This window comes from Leptopilina boulardi, unplaced genomic scaffold, assembly GCF_019393585.1.
Source record: "Leptopilina boulardi isolate dan_hultmark-lab unplaced genomic scaffold, ZJU_Lbou_2.1 LbouV2_364, whole genome shotgun sequence".
Classification (NCBI taxonomy): Eukaryota; Metazoa; Arthropoda; class Insecta; order Hymenoptera; family Figitidae; genus Leptopilina; species Leptopilina boulardi.
Window position 1 is genome coordinate 63,690 of NW_026137934.1, and position 23,981 is coordinate 87,670.

At 26.4% G+C, this 23,981-nt stretch overlaps 1 protein-coding gene and 1 long non-coding RNA gene across 4 annotated transcripts in view; one reads left to right on the forward strand and one right to left on the reverse strand.

The window, feature by feature from the left end:
* Positions 1-23,981, reverse strand: part of LOC127286903 (uncharacterized) — a 342,205-nt gene that overhangs the window by 51,180 nt on the left and 267,044 nt on the right. The window contains exon 13 of the long non-coding RNA XR_007843811.1: positions 9,284-9,306. This is a non-coding gene — a long non-coding RNA (uncharacterized LOC127286903). The remainder of the gene's footprint in view (positions 1-9,283; positions 9,307-23,981) is intronic.
* LOC127286899 (uncharacterized) overlaps positions 1-23,981 on the forward strand; it is a 160,648-nt gene that overhangs the window by 37,168 nt on the left and 99,499 nt on the right. The gene's annotated exons all lie outside the window — the stretch shown is intronic.

The following is a 23,981-nucleotide window of genomic DNA, read 5'->3' on the forward strand; positions in this document are numbered from 1 at the left end:
TTTTAACGAGAATTCTAGTTAATTCAATTAGAATTCTGGTTAACATAACTAGAAAGTAATGTTAAATATAGCCTAACCAGAATTTTTTTTTCAGTGTACAAATAAAATCTCATTTGTGGCACAATTTTAACAAAAATGAATTCAATGAAACTTGTTAAACAAAAATAAAAAACTGAATGAAATCAATTTAGGGAATTATATAATAAAACTAAGAGCAATTTGTAATTATATATGCAATTAGAATTTCACTATTAGATAAAATTAATTAATTCTCATTTAGAAACTCGAAATGACTAAATCAACATGGCATTTATACAAATTTGCTTCTAAAATTTAACTAAATTACAACTTCGTAATTAACAAAAGATACAATTTCTTGTTATGGTAAATATCAAACTCCGAGTAATTAAATTATTAATTAATTTAATTATATCAATTGTATATTGGCTTGAAAATTTTTTCTCTATTAATAATTTACAATTATTACACAAGCACTTAATAAAATATTTCTATATTTCGAATATTTTGTTTTACTTTTTTTTTTCTTTTCCTTTTTTTTTTTTATTTTTGATACATCTCAGAAATTGGCTTTGAAGCTTTATATCAAAGGATTGGCTTGTTTGATCTTTCAAATTGATGAGTTAATGTTATCTGTTATCGTATCAAACATGACTCAAAGGATTGTATCGATGTGAAAGCATGTTTACTATCTTCAACGTTACATTTACAATCTACTTGTAATTTTAAAATCAAGGCAGATTATTTTATCTATTTTACTAAGATTATCTCAATTTATGAAAAGAAAAATGAAAAAATAAATGAGAAAAGAAAAATTTGTAGGAAATCGAAAAAATTATGTAAAGAAAAATTGTAACTAATTAAGAAAAATTAACATTGTGGAATATATTATTAATATTTTCTGAGTCTTTAAAGTATGCAAGGTATTTTTACTATTTCTCGGATATTTAGACTGCGCAGCTGTTGGAACATCATCATGGGATTATTTTTGATAATTGGAAGAATTCTCTAAGGAAGCGTCAAATTAGAAATTCCTGACGCATTAAAGAGAAAATACTCATTTCACCAGTTTAAATGAAATTGCCATGCAACCTGTATTTCAGATTCTATTCCATATATATATGTGTGTAATAAGAAAATCTTCATCTAAAATTTTATCTCAAGCTTATGGATAAGATTAAATGAATTTTCATTATACTTTCTAAATATAATGTTATAGATATATGATATAAATTAATATATTGTTTTACTGTTCCATTTTAAATAATAAATACTAAATTAATTACCAAAAACTAAATTAAATACTGAATTAAATACTAAATACTAAATTAAATATTAAATTAATTACCAAAAACTAAATTAAATACTAAATTAATTACCAAAAACTAAATTAAATACTGAATTAAATACTGAATTAAATACTAAATACTAAATACTAAATTAAATATTAAATTAATTACCGAAAACTAAATTAAATACTAAATTAATTACCAAAAACTAAATGAAATACTGAATTAAATACTAAATACTAAATACTAAATACTAATTTAAATATTAAATTAATTACCGAAAACTAAATTAAATACTAAATTAATTACCAAAAACTAAATGAAATACTGAATTAAATACTAAATACTAAATACTAAATACTAAATTAAATATTAAATTAATTACCGAAAACTAAATTAAATACTAAATTAATTGCCAAAAACTAAATTAAATACTACTAGAAAATATTTACAATAACAAAAATACAATTTTTTTTCTCCAAATAAATAACTGTAAATAAAAACACAATTTTTTTTTTTTATGAAATTTCTATTTCTTTTGTCAATTATATACTAATTCAAGCGTTATTTTTGTTGTCGTAATTAATGGTTGAGTTTAATGGAAAAAGAACGATTTTTCCAGCCATCCCCCCCCCCCACACGACTTTCGTAACTAAATTATCCCTGTGCTGTGTGAGCGCTTGAAAATCTCAGAGGCTTTGCCCTTCCGCCAAATTGAACGTTACGGTTGGGAATTCACGAGAAACTTTTTCGTGCAGGGTGTGAAGATAGTATACAGAGAACATACCAAAGGGAAAGAGGGACCTCAAATGGGAATTGAAGTTTTTCCGAGGTAGGCTTTACTTTTTCACGCACTGAAAGTCGACTATCTGATGCGCGAAAAAAAATCTACGACAGAGAGAGAGAGAGAAAAAAAAATTATGAGGAGTCTCAAAGTTGTTCCCGCACTCATCAATTATTATATACGCCTCGTTGATGACAGATATTATCTTTCATTCATTTCACATAATTGTATTTAAAATAATTTTCGATTTTTTTTCGAAAATTTATTTATTTATTTTTTTTATTATTAAAATAAAATAAATTTTTTGTTTTAAACTAATATATAATTGTTTATTTGCTTTTTGTTAAGACCTTTTTTTTTAATTAATTTCATAATTGATTATAAATTTATTATGAAAATAATTGTCGTTTTTTAATTAATTTTCTATTAATTCATTATAGAAAAAATAATATATAATTGTTTCTATTAAGATGGGGGAAAAAAAATGTATGGTGTGTAAAATTAATAATTTAGTAATTTTGAAATGAAACAAAAAAATGGTTATATTTATCGTGTTATGGAAAATTTTTATTTCAAGTTACATGGAGCAAAACAACATGTCTTTGGAATTCCTGGTGTCGACGAGAAATACTCTAACTATTGCGAATCCAGCTTGTGGAGTCGGACTCCTCTGAAATTCTCATGAATGCATTTCTTCTATTGCAGAAAATGGTGCAGTGCATTCTTTGCAATTTAAAAAAAAAAAAAAAAAAAACATTTGCCCGCATTTTGAAAGTAAATTATTTCACTAAATTTCATATCTTTATTTGAGGAGAGCCACGGTTAATCAAACAATACATCTGATAATTTAGAAAAAAAAAATTTTTTGTTTTACAAAAATTGGTAATTTAAAATCATAAAAAGGTATTTTTATAAAAAATAATAATTTCATAAAAAATCATGTATTATGAAAATAACAAAGCTTATTTATATTCACTATTTATATTGACACACACACACATATATATATATGAAATGTTTGATAAAAACGTGCTTTTGAAAAGAGATTGAAATTCGAGAATTCAAAAATGCTGATAATAAAGCGACTCAGCAGGAGGATTACTGAAAGAAAAGACGAAAAAAGCCAAGGCATAAAGAAAGGAGCATTATTACATTCTTGAGATAAATTCTTTATGTATAAAAGTAATAATAGGAAGAGAATGAATCTTATAACATGAAACGCAAGACGATAGCTAAACAAATTTCGTCAATATACAGAGAAAGTTGAGTAATAGTTATACACGTATAAGAAAAACTTTTCATATCCTTTTTCCAATCTTTTATTTTATAATCTCGAATTTTTCTTCACACAATATTCATAAAGAAAAATCAGTTTTCAATTTAATTACTTTTTTAACTCACTTTTTTTTAAAATTAATTATAATGAAGATATTTTTATTAAAATTAATATTAAAAATTTGAATTTTATTTAACAATTAATATAGTAAATTGAAAAAAAAAAATTCATAGTGGAAATGAAATTTTTAATTTTATATAACAATTAATTGAAAAAAAAAAATATACTAGCGTGGAAATAAAGAAATGAAATGGAAAATAAGAAATGAAGTTGAGAAAGTAGAGTCATAGAAAAGTTTGTAATACACGGTTAAGTTTTTTGGCAAGAGAGAGAAAGAGAGAAAAGTGTTTGTCAAGAAGAGCGCCGAAGCAAAGAGATAGGTGGCTTCATCGTGAAATTTCGAATATTTCTCCATCATGAGGGAGACATTGGGGACAACTTTTTAAACTGTCGTTAGGAAGAAGCGACAAACCATCTCTATCTTCTCGACGCCCTCATCTTTTCAACCCCTAGTGACCACTCGCCTCTCTCTCTCTCTCTCACTCACTCTTTCGCGAGAATAGTTATCCCGCTTGGTTCTCAAGAAAAGCTCCATAGTAGGTTCAATGGGTGAGAACAGAAGGTGCGGGGGAGGGAGGGAGGGAGGGGGGGAATGAAGACTGAACTTCTAAAGTTTCACGGAAACTCCACTTTTTTCTAATTCACACCTGAACCAAGTTATAACCGCCAGGAAATGTTGCTTTCTAGCAAAAGAGAAAGAGAGTCGATTTGCGTGAAGAAAAAAAAAAAAAATTTCTTTTTATCTTTATAAAATAATCAAAAAATTTTCTTTCTTTTTTCTTTCATTCAAAATTAACAATGTTATATTAAAAAATGTCAGAAAATTTTAAAATCTGATTTTATTAAGAATTTTGTTTTTATAAAATAGAATTTAATTTTAAAAAAGTATTTTACTGTTTTTCCTAAACTTAAAAGGAAAAAAAAATGTTTCGTTTCTTTTGGAAATATTTTTTTTACCTTTTCTAATGGAAAATAGAGGATTGAAATGGATTCTCACTGGAGATTTAGTAACAAGGAGAAAACGAAAAGATTGACGGGTTTGGCTCGTTACTTTGGCTTTCGCGTTCGATAACGTCCCCAATTTACGATTGTACCCTTTTAGATATCTTCTTTCCCCTGTTGATCCCTTTTTTTTTGTACCTTTTGCTTACATTTGCTTTCATTTGCTTACATTTTTTCCTCGCAATAATACGAGCGATGTAAATTTTATTAAAAACAATTTTAATTAATCAAAAAAATAATAAACCTAGAAAAAACAAAAAATAAAAAAATAATTTAAAAAGATAAGTCGAAGGATATGGAAAAAATTTGACACTTTTTATAGCGTTAGATTACAATACACACACGTGTGCTTGTAAATTTTCCTTTAAGTAAGTAAACCAGATCCGTTCTTCCGTAGCTTAACATGACTCTCTGGATCACGCACTTTACCACAAACTTTGGCCAACTTTCGACGAAGTCTCCGCTCGTATACTAGGACCAGGTGTGCCCACTTTCAGAGAGAACTTTGACGTGTATTATGCTCGTTAAGTTGCACCAAAGCCTTCCTTCCTACCTTCCACAAAACCCATACCAATCTAACGAGAAAAAGTTCAAAACTAGAGCAATTTTGTTTACTAAAAAAAAAGAAGAAAATAAAAAGAATTTGTAATATCACCTAATCAGTTTTTTGTCATTTGATAGATAAATACAACTCTAATTACTGATATTTTTTTCCTTATCAAAAATTCTTATATTTCTTTACGAAATATTTTATTTACAAATAATTTTTTGTAATTTCAATAATTATGATGTTGACGTAATTTTCTAATTTTGCCAAAGATTATTATCGTAGGTACAATTATGTAAAAATATAATTTTCCAGTCAGACAAAATTTATTAAATTTTTAAATGACAATATTTTTTTCTACTTGTAGTAACATATCATTGACTATATTTTGTCTGACTAAAATAAGTTTTTTCCATTGACAGTAAAGGAAAATTTTGTATGCGTAAAACTGTGTGCAAAAAAAAAAAAATCTTTACCTAGATCAGCGATATGTTTCACTAAAACAGCAAAAGTTTTTGCTATACCAGAAAAATATATCCCTGTTTCAGAGAAAGTTATCGCTGTTCCAGGTGAAGATTTTTTTTTATATATACTGATTTAAAAAAATTTTGCAATATTGTAAATAATAAATCAATATTAATAAAATGATTTGAAACTTTTATTTTGCTTCATAAATAAAATTGAGAGTCTTATGACATAATCTAACTTTTTATAAATATTATAAATGAATTAAAAATTTAGTGGTTGAAAAGGATGAAAAGCGTTTGACAATTTCACTTCCTATAAACAGGGTAGAAAAGTTTTGTTGAGAGACTCATGAATCGAAAATGGTATACGCTCTATATATATATATATATAGAGGTGCGCACGTATTAACTATGTTGCCTGATGGTACCATGGCTGAGTCACAATGTAGTTACATTGAGAACCAATGGTAACCGCAAAATCCGACATAATACCCAAGCAGCTTTCATAGTCAGACGGGAGTTTTTCCCTCGCCATCTCACCGAACTATATACATATATATATATAGTTTTGTTGTCCAACTCTGTTTGCGGTATTCATAAGCTGCTTTTTCGGACAATACATCTGCATTATTAATAAAGTTAAAGCTCCGATTAAGCTAGAAAAAAGCGCATCTTCTTCTTCAAAAAAAGAAGGAGACTTTTTTTTTAATACTGAGAGAAATTTTTTTAAAATTGTTTTCCTTGTGAACGAACAACTTTTTAGTTATATATTTTAAAAAAATTTCATTATATATTTTTTTTGCAAAATGATTTTTTTAAGTCGTAACTTTTTTCTGATAATTTTTCTACTTGTATTTAAGTAATAATAACTACTTCTAATTCTAAAATTTTTAATCTTCGTAACACTTTAGTAATAATAACATTAATAATCTACTACTGAGTTGCTAATTTATTTACTGTCTGACTAAAATCAACTTGCACTACTAGTGAAATTTTATTAAAAAATTAAAAAGTCTGATTTTTATTACTAGTAAAAATATAAACGTTTAAAAATGACGAGTGAATATTTACTTGTACTACTGATTTTCTAGTTTATATATTGTCTGCCTAAAACTAACTTGTACTTTTGCTAAAATTAGAGAAAAAAATTAAAAAGTCTGTCTAAATATGTTCCTTTACTACTGATAAAATTTAAAAAGTCCGACTGAATATTTACCCATACTACTGATTTTCTAATTTACTCATTGTCTGACTAAAATAAACTTGAACTACTGGTAAAATTATAACAACAATTAAATAGCCTAAAGGAATCATTTCTACTGACGATCTAATTTATTCATTATGTCAGACTAAAAGCAACTTTATATACAACTGATAAAATTATAAACATTTAGAAAGTCTGACTCAATATTTACCTCTACTACTGATAACAAATTTTTAAGTCAGACTAAATATTTCCTTCTACCACTGATTTTTTAATTTATTTATTGTCTTACTAAAACTGACTTGTACTACTGATAAAATTACAGAAAAATATTAAAACGTCTGACTAAATATTTACCTTTACTACTGATAAAAACTAAAAAGTTCGACTGTATATTTACGTGTACTACTGATTTTCTAATTTATTCATTGTCCGACTAAAACAAACTTTTACTACTGGTAAAATTACACAAAAAAAATTAATATGTACCTTCTCTACTGATCTTATTTATTCGTTATGTCTGACTAAACGCAACTTATACTACTGATAAAATAATAAAAATTTAGTCTACTTTTAACTTTTGAATTATAGTAACTTAATATAAAAATATAATATTTACTGACTTTTCCTGTGAAATGTGATCGCATTGTGTTTATAGAAATAAAAAATTGCGGATATATTAAGGAAATACGATTAAAGATCTTATTTTGTGTGTGAACCTTTTTTTGCTTGTTCACGCTCAATATCGTTTGGGGCTGAGAACAAGCCACCTTTCGCACAATAGACCATCAATTTTCAGATCCGTACTTGCATTCCACATTCTGCATACAGGTCGATAAATACCTTATCGCGTTCCGATATACCCAAACGCTTTGTAATGCCAATAGTAGAACCAATACTGTCGAGTGTATACGCGCGGCAATAAGAATACTTCTCAATAGATATGACCGTTAAAATATGAAAAATAAAAAATGTTCCAAGTTTCTTGAAAAAAAAAAAAAAAAAAAACAATAATCGATATTATTCATTTATATAACAGGTGGGTCATTTCAGTGAAAATCATCTCCTTTCATCGTTTTTTAAATTTCCAGAGCACAAAAAAAAAATTTTTCCCTAATAATTTAATAATTAATTAATTATTACTATAATAATAATTTTGTCACCATTTTGAATATGAATTAATTATTTTGAAAAGTTGGAGTAGGGGAGAGTGGGGCAAAACAGGGTAGGCGGGTCAAACGGGGTACCACCAGTTTTTCATGATACGTATTTCCATTTGTGTCACCTATTACACCGTCTGACAAAATTTAACTTTTTTTTGATCCACAAAAAAATCCAACATTTTCGGAAACTGGGACCCAAAAAAAAAGTACCCGTGTCTGGCTGTTTTGCTAGATCAAGTCGTTTGTGGTTTTTAGGGGTGAAAACAGCCCCTAAATAAAAAGTGACAAGATATCTTTTAAAAATTATTAATATTTTATAAAACTTGGTATCTGGGGGTTTTCGGAATCGCTGATTATTAATCTGATGTCAGATTTTTAAAATTCAAAATGGCGGATTCAATATGGCGGTCAAAATTTTAAAAAGTTATTAAATTTTTTTTAATCCTTGGTATCTAGGGGTTTTTTGGGGCGCTGATGACGAATCTGATGTTAAATTTTCAAAATTCAAAATAGCAGATATAAAATAAAAAATTAATAACTTCTTAAAAATTTGATCGCCATATTGGATCCACCATTTTGAATTTTGAAAATCTGACATCAGATTAATAATCAGTAACCCCCCAAGACACCAAGTTTTATAAAATATTAATAATTTTTGAAAGATAACATTTAGGGGTTGTTTTCACCCCTAAAAGCCACAAACGACTTGATCTAGCAAAACGGCCAGACACGGGTTTTTTTTTAGTCTTAGTTTCTGAAAATGATAAATTTTTTTATGGGTCAAAAATTGTGTCGAACGGTGTTACATACATCTTTTATATTAAAACTTTAATTTTTTTTTTTAATATTTAAAATATACATATTTAAATTTTATCTCACAATAATCGACATGTATGTTTCGAAATCGAAAAAATTAATAAAAATATGTAAAAATTCGTTTTAAATGATTTAACTGCTGTTATTCATTATTAATATAATATACATATTTAGATTAAATTTATTGAATATTAATTATTTTCTATAATGTAAGTGATATATAATAATAATTGAACAAAAAATTAAAGAATATTCCATGATTTATATATTTTCTTGATGGTACACAGTTTTGCCCCACCATCGGGGCAAAACGGGGTACTTTGCATTTTTTTTTTGGAAAAAGCTGGTTTAAATTGATCAAAAAAATTTTTTTCATGCAATCGACCTTATTTTCTTATTCTCTAATGTTCATGGAAGAAATTTCAACGACATTTGAACTAATTTATTTGATAGATTCTTTGTAAACCGAGAATTCCAAAAAGGTACTCCGTTTTGTCCCACTCTCCCCTAACTAAATCGTCCAAATGTTATTAATTCATTTTCCTTGAGGAATTAAATTTTAAATTAATAAATTTTCAATTGAATATAACTACTTACAAATTCGTCGTCGTAAAATTCATCTGAAACATAAAAAAATAAAATTATTCATTTTCATTTAGAAAAATTACAAATTTTCTCGTATTTTCAATTGTAAAACTATTTTTCACTTGGTCTCTAACGTATTTGCATTGCTTTTTATATATCTAGCAAATCAAACCATTGCAATGTAAATAGATTCCGATCAGGTACTTTGGAAATTACTTAGTCCAAAAGGATCCATCTGGATTTCGAAAAAGTCAAAAGAGCCTTTGATGTTTTTTCGTGTCGGACATGCAAATGTAATTTGAATTGGGCAAAAGCGATGCTTCAAATAACTAAAAATTGACTTTATACGATCCTTTAAGAGGGATTCTGTTATACACAAGAATTGGAGAGTGTTTAGTAAAAAAAAAAAAAATTATATTTTTTTCGGACCGTTTTAAAAAAAAACCGTTTTTTTTTTGTTTCTCATTCTGTTGTGCAATTCTGGCTGGAAAATGTGCTCTTCATGATGTTATCAACCATGTAGCGAGCGAGCTCATTTTAACGAAAGAGCCTTTTCAACGTCTTTGTTTGCACATTTCTCTAGTTGTATATACACACACACACACATATATATATATATATATATATATATATATATGTATACACTAGTTTAATACTGTAAAAGCGTTTATAGTGCTGTCTTCGCGTCAACTATGTTTCCAAGAATGTCACTCTGATTGACAAAACTTCAACAAAAGTTATTTTAGTATTCTTGAGTAATATGTGAAAACATTTTTTTTTTTTTATTTTAATTAAAATTTTTGTTTGAAAATTATATAAATTTACTCGCACGAAATTATTATAATACAGTCGCATAACAATAAATTAAATTATTTATTTAGATATATTATAAATTTAATTAAATTATTGACACTGTAAATCATAACACGAAAAAAATTTTTGGAACAGCGATATGTTTCTTTAGAATAGCGAAAACTTTCGCTGTTTTAGGTGAAACATATCCCTGTTCCAGGTTAAAGACTTTTTCCTTATATTATTATTTTTTTGTTAATTTCACTAAACTATATAATTAAAAAAAAAAATAAATAATTACATTTCATAAAGAAAAATCATCGCAGATACAAATAATTGCAATCACGTTTTTAACTTAATCACATTTAAAAAGTAAAAGCTTGTAATTAATATGTCGCAGCTTAAAAGGCACTCAAGCTTTAAAAGCTCATAATTAAAAAGTTTTCGACCCTCTCATCATTCTACTTAAAAAAAAAATGTTATTCATTTTCTTTGTGAAGGGGATCAGAACGGGGTGCGAAATAAAGAGTGAAAAACACATTTTTTCCTAAATTTTTCTACAAATAATATATATTTTATCTGTTATATCATGTAACTTTATTACTTATAGCAATGACACTTTAATCGGAGAGACAAGATTTTGGGAGGGGGGGGGATTATATCAAAAGGGTTAATGTGTTAAATGGCCTTAAAGATCCCAAAGCAAAAGTGAACTTGCACCGAATTGGCGCGAGATTTCCCGAATGAGCTTGTCGTTCGACCAAGCGGAATGTGTACGATAAGCCTGCCCCCCCCCCTCTTTTTAGCGTTGGCCACGCGATAAAGGTCTTGAACCAAGAAATGGTCTATTGGATGCTGGAAAAAAGTTATTGCCGCTGATCAATATACGTTTTTTTTCTGTTATTTTGTTTTTTTTAAAAAAAAAATGAGATTAATGATTTACTAATTGGGTTTACAAAAAAGGGTTTAAATTATTTTTATCTTTTTTTATCATTTATTTTGGTGATAGTACAATGTGAAACTGGTTACCCAAGATTTATAAAAAAACATTTTTCCTACACGTTATTTGGTTCAAGTAAATATTTATTTGATATTAGTAAAGTAACCGATTATTTGAATGAAATAAATTTATTTTGATTGTACCAATGGTAAAATTACAAAAAAATTAAAACGTTTAACGGAATATTTATCTTTTCTACTGATCTTTTCATTTTATTTCATTTCATTTATTTGACGGGACAGGCCCATTCGTACAAATATATTCCTAAATTTTAATAGTTACGTAAGTAACAATACAAAATATAAAATATTAACTAAGTCTAGGTAGACTCTATAAAAGTTAAAGTTCAGTATAAATTTATACAATAAAGAATAAAATAAATTTAATTACATTATTATCAATGGAAAAAAATTAATATTTTGATAAATTGAATCTGCTTAACCATTAAATCAATTAATTACAAAAATAGTTGTTATTTTTCAATAATACTGATTTTCATAATCTTGTTATGATCTTGTTATTTATTCATCATGTCTGACTTAAAATAACTTAAACTACTGATAAAATTCTAAACATTTAGAAAGTCTGACTAAACATTTACATATACTACTGATATAAAAATTTTTAAATCCGACTGAATATTGACTTGTACTACTGATTTTATAATTTATCCATTGTCTGACTAATACTGACTTATATTACTGGTAAAATTACAGAAAAAAATTAAAAAGTCTCTGAATATTTACGTTTACTACTAATAAAATTTAAAAAGTCTGACTAAATATTTACTTGTACTACTAATGTTCTATTTTATCTATTATATCTGGCTAAAAACAACTTATACTACTGAAAAATTTTTTCAGTAGTATTTTCAGTATACTTTCTAAATGTTTATAATTGATAAAAATTTAGAAAGTCTGACTAAATATTTACCTTTACTACTGACAAAATATTTTAAAAGTCCGACTAAATATTTACGTCTACTACTGATTATCTAATTTATTCATTGTCTGACTAAAACTGACTTATACTACTGGTAAAATTACAGAAAAAAATTAAAAAGTCTCTGAATATTTACCTTCATTACTGATAAAATTTAAAAAGTCTGACTAAATATTTACTTGTACTACTAATGTTCTATTTTATCTATTATATCTGACTAAAAACAACTAATACTACTGAAAAAATTATAAACATTTAGAAAGTCTGACTAAATATTTACCTTTACTACTGACAAAATATTGCAAAAGTCGGACTTAATACTTACGTCTACTACTGATTATCTAATTTATTCATTGTCTGACTAAAACCAACTTGTACTATCAATAAAATTACCAAAAAATAAATTAAAAAGTCTGACTTAATATTCTAATTATTTACATAATTAGAAATGAACTTTTAATCAATGTAAAACAATCACTAAACATAACCTAAAATTTGTTGGAAGCTAAGGTCCCTTTAAATTTAGAGAGTCACATATGTAATATAAAAAAAAATTTTTCAGGAAATTAAAAATTGCAGATAATTTTCCCCTCTGTTTTTAGAGCAATGAGAAAATAAGAAAAGTGTTATAATTTGGTAATTAAAAAAAGAATAGTCCTTTTCACTTGATACTAAAATTGTGTATAGAGAGTGAGAGAGAGAGAGAGATAGAGAAAGCAGACGACTTTGAAATGCTGCTGCCGGTTGTTGCTGCAAAATCAATATCACTCTGCCCAACCGGTGGCTCTCTGTCGTTCTCTCTTTCTCTTGTAGACACCCCACCCAAAGTCTTTCGCTCTCCCTTCGGGTTAACCGCGACTTTTCGCATCCCTCGCTTCCAATGGCTTCTTCCATTCTTGTTCGCCCCGTATCGCGATTTTTCTCGTCAAATTACCTGACACCGGTAATGTCAAAGGATTTTTTTTCTTTTTTTTTTTTGTCACGGGAGTTGCGTGCTACTATAAGGGAAAAGGGGGGGGGGTGGGGAGAAACGCGAAGAGGCGACAAGAAAACCACCGAAGAAGTCACCCATGAAATATGGTGTGCTAGAAAAGAAAGAAGATTTCCCAGAGACGAGAAGTAAAATCTCAAGTGGAGAGCTATTTTTATCTCTTTTGAAACATTCCATGTCAAAGAAACTTGTTTTCCTCTTTATTTATATTCTTTTTCAATATCCTCGATTATCGTATTTACTATTTCTTTCTTCTTTTTTTTAATATCGATCAAAAATAATTTTTAAAGTTGAAAAATTATAATTTAAATAATTAAAAAAAAAATTTATGATCTTAATAATATTATTATTTAATATAAATTCGATTTGAATGAGGAAAGGGAGGGGAAAAAATTATATGTTTAGAAAGACGATAATGTAAATCGACTACAGTTGCTTTATATATTTGAGAGAAAAAGTATTGCCTCGCGGTTGTTTGTCATTGGAACGGGAATAAGAGATATTCTTTCTTTCTCTCTCTCTCTCTCTCTTTTCACCAACAAGAAAACTGCATTAGGAGAATCTCTTTTCGTAAAAAACTTTAGGTTAAACGAAGGTCGGTGAAGTGAAAAGATATTCACGCAAAAGATTTTCAACTGTCTTTTATTATTCGACCAGTTTATTGGTTCAGCAAAAGGGGATTTTGGATGAGAGAATCTCAAAAACTAAACGCGAAACTTCATTTAAATTTTAAAGATAAAGAGAACTAAGTTTAGTGAGATAAAGTCTTCCTTCAATCTGGAATTGAATATTAATTGAATTCAAAAATTTTAAATAAATTAACAAAAAAAGTAAGTTTTCAAAATTCAAGTTTCCTAGATTAAAAAAAAATTGCATTATTTTTTTTTTTAGTAATTATTATCTGAAATAATGACTAAATTAGAAAATCAGTAGAAAAGATAAATAATACGTCAGAATTTTTAATTTTTGTCGTAATTTTACCAGTAGTACAAGTTGGTTTTAGTCAGACAATGAGTAAATTAGAAAATCAGTAGTACACGTAAATATTAAGTCGGACTTTTAAATTTTTATCAGTAGTAAAGGTAAATATTAAGTCAGACTTTCTAAATGTTTATTTTTATCAGTAGTATAAGTTGTTTTTAGTCAGAAATAATAAATAAATTAGATTATCAGTAGAAAACATAAAATAAAATTTGATTAATTTTTTTGGTTTTCTTTAAAAAAAAAAATTAAATAAATATTAATAATTTACTGCATTTTTAATTTCAATAATTTTTTTTTTCTAGATCAAAGACATAAAAAACATTTTAGTCTGAAATTTATTTCAATATCATTTTATAAACAACATTTTGATATAATAGAAAAATACATTAATTTAATATCATAGTTAATTTAATACCCTTATATTTAATTTAATGTGTATACTAAATTTTTTACTATTAATCTTTAATGAAATTTTTATAATATTTTTCTATTACTATATATATATAGGTATATATGAAGAGAGTGGAATCGCTTCCTTGAATATAAATTCGAACATATCTTTGAGTACATAGTTCTATAGTCGATAAAAGTACCAAAAAACAGAGAGAAAATTGATGATACTGCAAACGTATTGGAATTCATTTTTACACGGCTTGTTTGCCGAGTTATATACATATATATTTTTTATTTCTATACCGGGGATTTTTTTTTTTTTTTTTTGCACATTTATTGAAACGAGCTGAGCAACACTTTTAAATCTTCTTCTATCGATTCACATTGATCACAGACGGCTGAATAAAACATTATTGTAACTGAATATTTTCTGAAAAATAACCCATCAATTGTTATTAAACTTGAAATATTTTTTTTTCCCCTCTTGCTTATGGAAAAACAAAGCTTTTAGAAAATATAAATTTATTGTGAATTTAATTTCTCTCTTTCAGTAAGCTAAAAATTAACAATGCTAATAATTTTAATTAATAATATAATAATTGTAATAATAATTAATAATAATTAATAATAATTATTACTACTAGTGTTGAAATAAACTTGAAAATATTAGAAGGACTTTTGGTTTTAAAATTTAAATTAATTTAGAATCAAGTAAAATTGAAATGAGAGTGGAAAAAAATTTTTTTTTTTATTCGAAACAAATTCCATAGAAATGTTATACGTGGCTGAAAATGAACTTTCTCGAGTCAAGATAGTAGAAAGAGGAATGGGTAGATAAATTTGTGTTGCAAATCAGCATTCTCTTCATGGTGAATCGATTCTAATATATTATATCTGTCTTCGCAAGATGATTTCAACTTAGTTTTCATTCTAATTACCAAAATTGAAATCAATGAAATTTACATATTTATCAATTTTCACGAGCCACGAGTGATTTCAATCACGAGATTATCGTTAAAAATAATATAGCAAACTTCATACCATCTCCTTTTGTAAAAAGATTTCGATTTTTTAATTTGCAAATTTTTACATTTATTACAATAATAATCACAAAAATAAAATAATATTATGATTCTTATTACAAATAGAATTATAATTATTATTATTATAATAATTAATCTGATTATTATTGAATAAAATCATATTAGTAATATTAAAAATTTAGTAATATGAAAATATTATTTAATAAATGCAATAAATAATAATAATTATTATTATTATTATTATGAAATTATAATTAAATTAAATTACAAAAGACATTAAATTACAATATCTAGATTCTCTCTAAGAGAAGTTAATAATTGTATGTTTTATAATTATACCATAATTACTGTATTAGACAATTAATTAGTGATAATTTGTCAATAACTAGAGAAGAAATAATGAGGTACCAAATAGCTTTGTGGAAAGTTTAATTTTTAGCATTTGAAAATTGAATGTAAATAACTTTGATAATTTAAAATCGATAATGTATGGTTGTGAAATATAGACTGAAATTAATTGCAACTTTCCGCCTGATAGCTCAAAAATTATATTACATTTAACTAATGTCTAATATATATATATATATATATATATATATATATATATATATAAAGAACAAAATAATATTTTCAAAATTTTCGAAAATACTATTTTATTATACAGGTTGATTTTAATGTTCCAGAGCCCTTAAAATTTTTTTTAGGAGATCCGGAACATAAAAATCACCCTGTATAGTAATATTATAAATTATAAATCTTATTATGTACTATAATAAATTTTTTTTTTTATCATTAAGTATTTAATGTATTATAATACATATTATATTCTTTTATTCTTCATCATAATTTAATAATAATAATATATAAACAATTTCTAATACAATAATTATAAATATATTCATTTTTTTTAATTTTGAAAAATACAATTATCGATAAAAAATTAGATACTAATTTAAATTTTAAGCATGTGAATAAATCCTATAGAACAAATATCTATATAATTATACTGTTAATAAATCATCAATTATAAATTTATTAAAATTATAATACACAATGCTAAATTATATGAAATTTTCATAAATACCGGTTTCGAAATGTTAAAAAATATTTATTTTCCTGTCCGAATATTTATAAAAATAAAAATATTTAAATTAATTACACAGAGTTAAAGTAATTCAAAAAGTAGTTAACTATTTTCCAATTAACTATCCAATTCCAACGGTAGTTGAATTTCTTAGCTGATTTTTTTCCGTGTACTAAAAATTATTTATTGACGTTTTCGCAAGATATATAACAAAAGCTGGAGATTTAAATTAACTTTAAAATTGTGTAAAATATCGATTGGAATGAAAATTTAAAAAAAAAATTGATCGTTTTAATATTCTTTTTTAGAGTGCTAATAAAGAAAGCAAGTGAGAGAGAGAGAGAGAGAGAGAGAGAGAGAGAGAGAGAGAGAGAGAGAGAGAGAGAGAGAGAGAGAGAGAGAGAGAGAGAGAGAGAGAGAGAGAGAGAGAGAGAGAGAGAGAGAGAGAGATTGAGTGAATAATGATATTGAATCTGGAAGAAAATCTTGATAGACGATGGTACAACGGAAGGTTGAAGAATCGTGAGATCATGTAGCGGAAGGGGCACTATAGGGTTGAAATTGCGATATAATAAGAGAAGTTAGAGAAGGAGAGAGATAGATAGGAAAAGGGGGGAAGGTGGAGCTCAGGAAATGAGGGGTACCAGAAGTGAGGGAGAAGAGCTAATAAGGAGATTATATTAAGCGAGATTTCCCGGGGCTGGTTGGATGGAATCATGCCTGCGGGTCGAATGGTTAAATTATTAGCATTAGCTCGGAACTACCAACAAAGTCTAATTAGTGGGCGACTTATTCGTCAATCTCTCATTTCCCAGCAGAATTCTTGGTGAATCGTGTGATCTGAAAAATTGACACTTCCATCAATGCAAGATAGAGAGAGAGAGAGAGAAAGAGTGAGAGAGAGAGGCGAATGAATTGACGTCGCTTACCCCACTGGTATAAGGTCGCTAAGGGATCTGCGTCAATTGTCCCCCTAATGAGGATAGTGATTCGAAATTTATTTTCTCTATTTTCGATCAAATTATTTTCCTTTCCAATCTAAATGATTTCAAAAATCAATTTTTTATACTAAAATAAATTATTTAATCAATTATTATTTATAATTAATAATAATTGATAATAATTAATATTTAACAATAATTAATATACTGAAAAAAAAATTTATTTGATTCAAATACCGGTGTATTTGGTTATTATCTAATAAATATTTACTTGAATCAAATATTTCTTAATTGAATCAAATAAATGGTATTTCCTTCAAATACTGAAATATTTGAGTCAAATACTATATATTTGATTCAAGTAAATATTTATTTGATAATAATCAATTTGAATCAAATAAATTTTTTTTTTCAGTGTAATGATTGTTAATGATGAGTATTATTAATATTTATTATTATAAAATAAATTATTTAATAAATTATTATTAATAATTAATAATTACAATAATAATGGTTAATTACGAATATTATTAATCATTTTTTTTATTATTAAACAACTTATTTAATAAACATTTATTTATAATAATTTTTAAATAAATGTAAATTATAATTATTTCTAATATTGTTAATTTTGAATATTCTTATTATTATTATTATAAGTATTATTATGATAATTATTAATTAATTCGATAATGAATATCAATTACCGAATGAGGCAATTAAATATCAATAAAACAACAGTAAAAATTGTAAGAAAATAAAATAATGAATATAATAATGAAAAGGAGAAATAAAAAAAAACCGCGCAGGAAAAGAGAAAAGTCGTATTGAAGATTCACTTTATCGATGTTTTCAATGAGAAGTTGTTGAAGAAAGCTAAATTATAGGAATGGGGAGATTGCACGAAAGAGTATCGTGTATAAAAAGAAAGATTCGAGAGAAGACTAGAGTGCACCATTAACGAGACTAAAGGTGGCATGAGGCTTCAATCTTTGTAAATTCACGTATAGCTTCTAAAAGAAGAGGCAATAAGAGAATCAGGTAAGTATTGCGAGTACTCATTCAAACTCAGCAGTTTCAAAAAAAAAAAAAAAAAAATTCCTCATTTTTCAAAAATAAAATCTCTTTTAATTGTATATGAAAATTGTCAGACGAGTACAAAATTTTTATATTTCAATTCATATTTTTATATATAAAGGAAATGAAATTTTAATAATAATTCCTGAGGGGTTTTTACAATTACTTTTTACATTACTAACAATTGAAAAACATAGATAAGTGACACGTATTTACGTGTCACTTACGTTGTAAAAATCGTTACGTTTTTAAAAAATTTGTTTATTTGAGAAAAAAGTGTTTTTTTTAAACAATATCAATTTGTAAGTAGTACAAACGTTGATTTATCAAAAACGTTTAGGTTATAAAAAGTTGTTGGAAAAAAATGACATTTTAAATATCAAAAAGTTGCTTTATGAGGAAAAAGTAATGGTATCAGTAGTATAATTGTAACGTCAGATAAAAGTGATTTCAAAGTAGAAAAGTTGTTATAAAAAAAACATAGCATTGTCAGTAGTTAAAAGTTACTTTTGTCAGACAAAATTGATTTCTTAGTAGTAAAACGTTGATTTGTCAGACAAATAACGTAACGTAACGTTACAACAACAAGTAACGTTTTGGGTAATATAAATTTATTTTATAATATGAAAGCTTTTTTCTTGGGACAACATCGATTTTTAAGTAGTACAAACGTTGATTTGTCAGACAAAAACAATAGTACGTTATTAAAAAGACAAAATTGAAGAATAAAAATTGTTTTTGTTCGACTAAAATATTTTCAGTATAATAAAAAGTTATTTTGTAAAAAAAAACTAATTTTTGGGTAAAAAAAAGTTATTTTTTCTGTGAAATTAATTTCTAAATGAAACAATTATTTTTCAGACTAAACCAACATTTAAAGTAATAATTTAATTATTAAATATTATAGACTTATTAATTATTACAATATTAGATATTAATAATATATTATATTATCCCGTCTATAATATCACAGTAAAAAGAAAGTCTTATTTTAAGACAGAAAAGGTGTCATATTTTAAGAGGCAACATTTTTAAGACAGCCCTTGCTGAATCTAAGCAATGAATTTAAATGCAATTTAAATTCAAATACATTATGGCTAGTACTGTTGAATTTAAGACTCATTTTAAAATACGATTTATTTTTTACAGTGTAAATAAATAAATAAAATAATATAAAAAAAAATTTATTTGTGCAGTAATATTAGTAATATTATTTATAAGTAGTACAAATGTTGATTTGTCAGACAATAATAACATTTTAAAAAGAATAAAATTTTTTCAAGACAAAAAATGTTTTTTGGGACAGAAACGATTTTTAAGTAGTACAAACGTTGAGTTATCAGACAAGAAAGTTTAAGTAGTAAAAAGTTGCTTTGTCAGACAAATACAACAGTTTAACTATTAAAAATTGATTGTTTATGCTAAAAGAACAATTTAATGTGGAAAAAATTTTTTACCTGAAATAAAAAATTTTGTCTGGAACAGCGATGTTTCACTAATCATATTATATCTCTGTTCCAGATAAAGATTTTTTCCGTGAAATAAAAATACTTTTTTGAGAAGAATTTATTTGGTTAAATGTTATAAGAATTTATATTTCTTAAACTTTTTTTTTCTTTTCTTTTTTATACTGATGCGGTTTTGCGAAAGAGTCATTGAAAAGATTTTTATCCAACGCGAGGATTCTTATAAATTGTATATATATATATATATATATATATATATATAGGAAACACTTGTCTAGATCTTTGGATCATTGCTATAAACTTGGCACTATTCCAACACTTCCTGTCAGGAGCATTGGCACATCGTCGCGCGCGTGAAACATCCCTCGCTTTTAATTGAGTTCCGGTTGACAAAGTCCCAGGTGTTATTTTCGCTTTAGAGATGGAAGCTTTTAATAGAAATTTCTCTTCTCTATTGCTTCTGAGAAACGTCACCGTTAATTTGAAAACAATTGCTATAAAGTTACATTATCGAGTGTCGTTGTCTCTTGACAAAATAATTAAATTTTACTTTTGCGTTACCTTCTTTTTCCTTTTCAAAAAACATTGTTCGATTTATTCTCCAAATTTTTTGACAATTATTTTTCGCAAAATACTCGAGGGAAGAAAAAAGTTTTTTTTTAAATAATGAAATTACATTTAGAAAAGTTTAATAATGAAAAAAAGGGGTAGAGAATCTTTTAAAAAGTTTTTAAATCCTTTAAGAAATTACTATATGAGAAAGGCGATAAAATATTTCAGAGTCATTTCATCAATTTTCAATAATCTTAAGTCGCGTGGAATTTTATAGAATTTTTCCAAGTTTTTTTTTGGAGAAAAAAAAAAATAAAGAGCGAAAACTTTATTCTTTCGTAAAAAGAGTTTTAAAAGAAAGACTTGCAATTTCGGAAAAATAGACTTTTTAGGTTATTAAAAAAAATTTTTTTTTAAACTTTTACCATTTTTGAAAGTTCAAAAATTGCCATTTTACAAAGAAGCAAATGAAAAAAAAAAGTGATTAGAATTTTAATTCCTGTAAATTGATTAACCGATTGTAAACTTTTGTGAATTGTTTTTTTTTTCAGTTTTTGTTCTATTGTTGACGAAACTCTATTGAGTGTATGAAATGAAAAGAAAAACTAACTCAAATATTTATTAAAAAAACTACAAAAAAACTGATAATATAAAAAAAAGCTATAGATTTTTTTAATGATCATCTCATTCACAAAAGAATGGAATTAAATGGAAAAAATAAAGGATTATTTTGCATGTTACGTAATTTTTGGAATGAACGTATTCAGTCAATTCATTTGGCGGGGAAGAGAAAAAAAGTAGGAAATAAAAAAAAAAAAAAACAAGAAGAAGCATTGAACAGAGGCGCAATTCATTGAAAATCTGCGTGATTCCACAAATGCTCGGCACTCGGTATATATATGGAATTACGTACCGTTGCATCAACGAATAACCATCCAATGCTGGCTCCAGACAAAATGGATTTCTCTCTCTCTCTCTCTCTCTCTCTCTTTTGAGTAAGTACTCACGGTGCTTTCGCTTGTTGATAACGAGAGTTGGACCTACTTCTCGAGCTTTCCATTCGAGCGCGAAACCATGGCCAATTGCTCGTGACGAGGCCACTTTCCAAGCCTGAAATCATTAAGGGGGTTTCCCTTCCTTCTGGACCAAAAACCGCCTCTGGCCTCAATCAAATTGATTGTAACCCTCCTCCTCTTACTTTCTCTCCCTCTCTCTCTCTCTCTCTCTCGCATTTCAACTTCGGATCTTCAAGTTCCAGAGAAACTTGGAAATTGGGTCCAGCAAGTTAGTTCTTTAACTAACCCGTGAGGATGCTGAGAGACACATCGTTAAGTCGAAAGATCGATTTCAGTACAGAGAGAGAAGGATGATCATGTTGAGATGTCGATATATACGTTTCTCGACGAAATTGGGTGTGGAAGATCCAAGAGAGAGAGAGAGAGAGAGAGTGAGAGTTGGGAAACTTGAGTTTGACGTCGAGTTATGATGAAAACCTGTGTGAGGCAACTACTGTCGCCGTCTGGCAATTCAGGTCGTGGTTGACCATTCTTGGGTGAGAGATGCTTTTCGAAAGGAAGCCTTGGAGAGAATCCAAAAGAGAGAGAGAGATGCCGGAAGAGGGAACACACCTCACTGTTAAAAGGGCGGTAACGTGTGTGATGCCAGAGAGAGAGAGAGAGTGTATAGCACCCGACGACACTGAAACGATAATCGAAGTAGGGACGTAAATCCCAGGTGAAACGCTCAACCATGTGCCGAGCGGTCATCAGAGTGTAGTTAAGGGTGTGATCCAATCAGTGCCTACATCTACCATGACCTGAACGTGTTCTCTCTCTATCTCTCGTCTTTATTCTCTCTAACTTCCGTTCATTCCTCTTTCTCTTTCGACATGTAGCGTATTGAGAACATTATTTTTATACTCTGATAAGAAATTACTCACTCATTTTTACATCAACATTCTTCATATATATATATATATATATAATATATAAAAATATATCTTTAGAAAGAATAAAATTTCTCATGATATATAGTAAAACAAGTGACATGTAAGTTATGAGTTCTAATTATGAGACAATGTCCTCATTTTTATGGAACGCTATTAATAATATTAAAATTAAGTTTGCAATTTTTGCTACGCTGTTTAATTATATTATTGTATTTAAATAAATAAATAATTAATAATTAAATATAATTATTAATTATTATTCATTTATTTATTTAATATAATTTTATAGTTATAGTTAATATGAAAATATTATAATGTAATAAGAAGGTATATATTCACTAAAAGTAGTTCAACATTAATTTATCAGACTATCAGTAGTATAAAGTTGCTATGTCAAACTTTTGGTAAGACAAAATTGATTCTTAAGTAGTTAAACATTTATTTGTCAGACAAAAAAAAAACGTTTCAGATAATATAAATTTATTTTGTAAGAGAAAAATTTTTTTAAAAACATCGATTTTTAAGTAGTACAAACGTTGATTTGTCAGACAAAAATAACAGTTTAATTATTAGAGAAAACTAATATTATCAGTAGTTTATTTATTTCACTGAAAAAAGATTTTGGTATTGACAACCAAACGTTTGGTTGGTATTTAAGTAACCAAATTTTTTTTTTGTTGAATCAACAAAATTTTAATTGTCTCAACCAAAATTTGTTTGACACAGCCAAAATTAGAAAAAAAAACATTTTTGTTGTCCTAACTAAAATTTAATTGGGACAACTAAAATTTTATTGATTGAACAAAAAAATTTTGGTTGCTTATATACCAACCAAACGTTTGGTTGTCAATACCAAATCCTTTTTTCAGTGTTATTTGTTGTATAGTATAAAATTGTTGTCAGATAAAAAATAATTTTGAAGAAACAAAACTAATAATTATGTTAAAAAAAAAGTTATTTCATTAAGAACATGTAGTTTTTAAGTAGTATAAACTCGTTAAGTCAGACAAAAATGATTTTCAAATAAAAAAAAAAATGCTAGCCATGTTAGTAGTATAATGTTACTTAAGTCAGCCAAAATTAATTCCTAAGCAAAGTAACATAGTTAGTAGTATAAAGTTACTTTTGTCAGACAAATTTGTTTTCTAAATAGTAAAACTTTCATTTAGTAGACAAAAGTAAGATTTTCTTATATTTTGTAGTAGTTTTATAGTAACAAAATTATTTTGCAAAAAGTAAATTTATTTTTTGGAACAATGTCGATTTTTAAGTAGTACAAACGTTTATTTGTCAGATAAAACCAACAGATTAGTCAGTAAAAATTTTGTCTGTGTAGGTATAAATAAATTTTAAATATAAAAAATTGTTTTATGAGAAAAAAGTAATATTTTAAGTTGTATAAAATTATTGTGGCGCAGACAAAAAGTAACTTTAAAGAAGAAAAATATCTTTGTTTAACAAAAGTAACATTTTTAGTAGTAAAAAGTTATTTTGTCA